Raw genomic sequence first — 6,000 nt, 5'->3', positions numbered from 1 at the left:
CATAGCATTATACCAGATATCAAAGGAGTGTGTCTGGCATAAATGGCATTACTTTCCAACTTTATTGAGGTATAATTGACAAATGAAAATTGTATATATTTAAGGTGTGAAACATGATTATTTGATATATGTATACAACGTGAAACGATTACCACAATCTAGCTAATTAATATACCCATCACTTCACAGTTACCATTTTTTTTGGTGGTGACAACACTTTAGATCTACTCTCTTTGCAAATTTCAAATTTACAATACCGTGTTATTAACTATGGTCACCATGCTGCACATTAAACCCCTAGAACTTATTTATCTTGTAACTGAAAATTTGTACCCTTTGACCAACATCTCCCCGTTTCCTCCTGCCTCTGGCAGCCACCATTCTGCTCTCTGTTTCTATGAGTTCAACCTTTTTTAGATTCCACATATAAGTGAGATCATACACACTTGTCTCTCTGTGTCTGGGTTATTTCACTTAGCATGATGTCTTCCAGGTTCATTCATGTTGTTGCAAATGGCAGGATTTCCTTCTTTATATGGTCGAGCAATATTCCATTTTATATATATATGTGTGTGTGTGTGTGTGTGTGTGTGTGTGTGTATCTCCATCAACCGGTGAATGGATAATGAAAATGTGATGTATCACAACACTTAGGTTGTTTCCATACCTAGGCTACGGTGAATAACGCTGCAGTGAACATGAGAGTGCACTTACCTCTTTGAGACACTGATTTGATTTCCTTTGGATATACCAAGAAATGGGGTTGCTGGATCATATGGTAGTTCTCTTTTTAATCTTTTGAGGATTACCCATACTGTTTTCCATAATGCCTGTTACCAATTTATATTCCCACCCACAGTGCATGAGGGTGCCCCTTTCTCCACATCCTTGCCAACAACTTATCTCTTGTCTTTTTGATAACAGCGATTCTAGCAGATGTGAGATGACATCTTATTGTGGTTTTGATTTGCGTCTCCCTGATGATTAGTGACGTTGAGAATCTTTCCATAGACCTGTTGGCCATTTGTGTGTCTTCTTTGGAAAAACGTCTCTTCAGGTCCTTTGCCTGTTTTTAAATTGGAATTTTATGTTTTTGCTATTGAGTTGTGTGAGTTCCTTATAAATTTTGGACACTAGCCCCTTATCAGATGTCTGGTTTGCAAATATTTTCTCCCATTCCAGATGTTGCCTTTTCATTTTGTTGATGATTTTCTTTGTTGCAAAGAAGCTTTTTAGTTTGATGTAGTCTTACTTATTGACTTTTCTTCTGTTGCTTGTGCTTTTGGTGTCATGTCTAAAAAATCATAGCCAAGACCAATGTCAAGGAGCTTTTTCCTTATGTTTTCTTCTAGAATTTTTATGATTTCAGGTCTTACATTTAAATTTTCAATCTATTCCAAGTTAATTTTTGTTTGTGGTGTAAGATAAGGGTCCATTGTCATTCTTTTGCGTGTGGATATCCAGTTTCCCCAACATCATTTATTTAAGAGACTGTCCTTTTCCCATTGTGTGTTCCAGGCACCCTTGTCAAAGATTAGTTGACCATATATGTGTGGGTTTATTTCTGGACTCTCTATTTGTTTCATTGGTCTATGTGTCTGTTTTTATGTCAGAATGATACTGTTTTGATTACTACAGCTTTTGATTACTGTAGCTCACTCTACAGTAATATAGATTGAAACCAGGAAGAGGGCTGCCTCCAGCTTTGCTCTTCTTGCTCAATTTTGTTTAGGTTGTTTGGGGTCTTCTGTGGTTTCATATGAATTTTAGGATTGATTTTTCTATTTCTGTGAAAAATGCCATTGGAATTTTGATAGGAATTGCATCGAATCTGTGGATTGCTTTGGGTAGTATGGACATTGTAATAATATTAACTCTTCCACTTCATAAACATGGGAAATCTTCCCATTTGTTTGTGTCTCCTTCAATTTCTTTCATTAATGTCTTATAGATTCTCATATCTGCATAAAAGAATACATTCATGTTTTACTTGTGTAACTAAACTGAATAAATAACAAGAAGACTAAAACAAAAGGATTTAAAGGTCAAATAAAAAGTTTCTTATGAAAAATAAAATCTATGGACATGTGCTTTCCACAGGGTTTGGTGTGGTACTAGATTCACCAAATTAAAGAATTTTCAAAATTTGGTTGTAAGATGATCATATATTCCTATATCACTGGAGAAAAGCACTGTAAAAAGGATCTTTCCTAAACTCAAATGAGAAGATTACTGTGATGAAAATCATGACCAAGTACTTGACTTCAAAGCTAGTCTTGAATATTTTTAAGTCATATCATGAAGAAAAGAGTCTCTAACCAAAATGCAAATAGGTAGTCAACTCCTACCATAAATTTAAACACAAACACATTAGTTTCCTGTTGGTGATCAATTTATCGTCTGTCTGTCTATCTATCTATCTATCTATCTATCTATCTATCTATCTATGTATCTACCTACCTACCTACTTATCTATCTCCCTGTATTGATTTTCTATTGCAGCTGTAACAAATTTGGATAAACTAAGGGGCTTGAAACAACACTATTTATTATCTTATGGTTCTTGGGTTCAGAAGTCCAAAATGGGTCTCATCGGGCTAAAATCAAGGTGTCAGCAGGGCTCTGTTCTGTTCTGGAGGTTTTAAAGGAGAACCTGTTTTCTTGCCTTTTCCAGTCTCTAGAGGCTGCCTGCGTTTCTTGGCTCATGGCCTCTTGTATCTTCAAAGCCAGCAACAGGTGATTGAATCTTTCTCACTTCGCATCGCTCTAACACTGACTCTTCCACGTCTCTCCTCCATATTTAAAGACCCTTGTGATTACACTGGACCTACCCAGATAATATAGAATTATCTCCCCATCTCAAGATCAGCTGATTAGCAACCTTAGTTTCCCTGTAACCTTAATTCCCTTTTGCCATGTAACCTAACATATTCACAGGAAGTAGACAGCTTTGGAGGGTCGTTATTCTATCGAGCACAGTCCCCATGTGTAAATGAGGGGAAACTCAATATTATAATGCTGGCAATTCTCCGCAAATTAATTTTTAGGGTAAATGTAATTTCAGTGACAATCCCAACAGGATTTTTTTGTTTGTTTGAACTTGATTAACTGCCCCTAAAATTTATATGGATGAGTAAAGAATCAAAAATAATTAAGTAAAATGTTGAGAAATGTGATCATTGGAACCAACCTTACAGACTTCAAGACTTATTGAAATATTAGTAGCTAAAATAGTGTGGTATTATCCTAGGGATAGACATATTAGATAGATGTAACACATGGAATTTCAAAATAGAGCCACATATACAGAGATCAAATTGGATTTTGACAGAGGGAGCATTTATGTTAGTGAAAAAAAAAAAAGAGCTACTCAGTGTATGGAACTGGGACAATTTGCTAACCATGAGAAAAATTCCTACTGAACTATAACACTATAAATTCTAAGTGCATAATGATCCAGTTATGAAAGCAAACTTGAAAAGGTTTAGAAGCCGTGCAGAAGAATATCTCTGTGGATTTGAGGAAAGGAAAACTTCTTAATAGGACACAAAATGTGCAAAGTATAAAGAAAAATATGGATATATTTGCCACCAAAATTAAAGATATATATAGACAAAATACCATAAAGCAACTTGAAAGGTCATTTACAAACTGGGAGAATTTTACGTAAACTCGTACAATCAACAAAGCATAAAAATCCAGAATACAAAAGAGCTTCCTACAAATCAGTAAGGTAAGTAAAAATTCATCAATAGAAAACTGGGCAAAGGACATGAATGGGTGATTTATGTATAAGAGGAAACTCACCAATTAACATGGCAAAAGCTCAACCTTCCTGTAATCAGTGATATAGAACAAAGAGCTGCCATTTCATAAGGATTATATTAGTAAAACTTACTTAGTCTGATCACACCAAGTGTTGGTGAAGGTATAGGGAATCAGGAACTCTCCTGAACAAAACTTTATGCAATCACTTTTGAGGGCAAATTGACAATATGTAGCAATGTTTAAGATGGGAAGTATAAGGATATTCTCTACAGCACTTGCTTTTTAATGTCTAACAAGTGGAAATACATCCTTTTTAACGGTGGAATTGAGAAGTTGTGATTTGTATACATACTAAAATTCTGTAAAGCAGTTAAATAGCATATGAAATCTCAAAAACAGTGTTGAGTGGGAAAAGGGAGTTGCAATAGATTATTGCATTAGTTTACCGCAAATGTAGTGGCTTAAACTAACATACAGTTATAATCTCACCGTTTCTGTAGGTCAGAAGTCTGGGCATGGCTTAGCTGTGTTCTCTGCCTCAGTATCTCACCAAGCTGCATTCCCAGTGTCAGCAAGGGCTGTAGTCTCATCAGAGGCTCTACTGGGCAAGGACTCACTTCCAAGTTCCCTCAGGCTGTTGGAGGAAATAACTTCCTTGTGGCTGCAGGACTGAGGGCTTTTATGTTTTGCAGAGGTCGCTTTCAGCTTCTAGGGGCCACCCACACTTCTTTGCCATGTGGGTTTCCCCAACACAGCCACTTGCCTCATGGTAGATTCCTTCTTCAAAGCCAGTGAGGGATAAAGAGACTCTGGAAAGATGGTGTGTTACACTCTTCTGTAATCATATAAACATAATTATATACATTGCGTCACCTTTGCTTCTTTCCATGGGGTAGTAACAAGTTGCAGGTCCCACTCACACTCAAGGGGAGGAGATTACACAAATGCATGAATACCAGGAAGTGGTGATTATGGGAACCACCTCAAAGTGTGTTGTCCACAATTTTGTATCATTTATGTAAATGTTTCAAAATGCAAAACACGCTAAGCAATTTGGTTGAATCTCCAGGAAATTATGCTGAGTGAAAAAAACCAACCCAGAAAGGCTATATAACATAGGATTCCATTTGTATAACTTTCTTATAATGACAGAATTACAGAAACACAGAACGGGTTAATGGTTGCCAGGAGTCATGGACAAAGAGAGGCAGAGAGAGTGAGACAGAGGTAGGTGTGAGTATAAAAAGAACAACGAGAAAGATACAGAACTGTCCTGTTTCTTGACTATCAATGTCAATATCCTGGTTGTGATATTGTTCTACAGTTTTGCAAGATGTTAACATCGTGGGAAACTGGAAATGGTACATGATATCTCCCTGTATTCTTTCATTTTTTTTTTAACTTTTTATTAAGATTGTGATAGTTTACAACCTTGTGAAATTTCAGTTGTACATTATTGTTAGTCATGTTGTAGGTGCACCACTTCACCCTTTGTGCCCTTCCCCAACCCCCCTTTCCCCTGGTAACCACCAATCAATTCTCTTTGTCTCTATATTTAATTTCCACCTATGAGTGGAGTCATACAGAGTTTGTCTTTCTCTATCTGGCTTATTTCACTTAACATAATACCTTCAAGGTCCATCCATGTTGTTGTGAATGGGACGATTTTATCTTTTTTGTGGCTGAGTAGTATCCCATTGTACATATATACCATATCTTCTTTATCCAATTCCCTGTATTATTTCTTAAAACTGCATGTGACATACAATTATCAAAAATAAAAAGTTTAATTAAGAAAACAACAAAAAATAAAACGGAAAATTTCAAAAAACAAAAAACCCAGTATGAACCCTGAGTGATGAGCATATCATCATAAGACATAAGACAAAAAAAGAGAAAAAATTGGCGCAGAGCTGGTTGACAGAGCTGGTTGACTTAGGAGGCTAATTGGCAAAAATGTAATTAAAATCACCATTGGAGGGAGAGAGGGTAGAATTTCTCTGCAGAAAATCAAATCAGTAACTTGGAGGGCAAAGTGGAAAACTCTCAAAATACAGAAGAAAACAACAAACATTAAATGACTTAACTGATATATACCAATCATTAAGCTTCTCTTTATATCTTACATAGAAAGCTTGTGAATTTTATTTTATATGTAGTATGATACATGTGATATTTATATGATATATATATCATATATACATTCTTTTGTTACCTTTCAAAGAAGACATG

This window comes from Equus asinus, chromosome 15 (assembly GCF_041296235.1).
Source record: "Equus asinus isolate D_3611 breed Donkey chromosome 15, EquAss-T2T_v2, whole genome shotgun sequence".
NCBI classification, from domain to species: domain Eukaryota; kingdom Metazoa; phylum Chordata; class Mammalia; order Perissodactyla; family Equidae; genus Equus; species Equus asinus.
The sequence above is the reverse complement of the archived record's forward strand: the minus strand, read 5'-3'. Positions refer to the sequence as shown.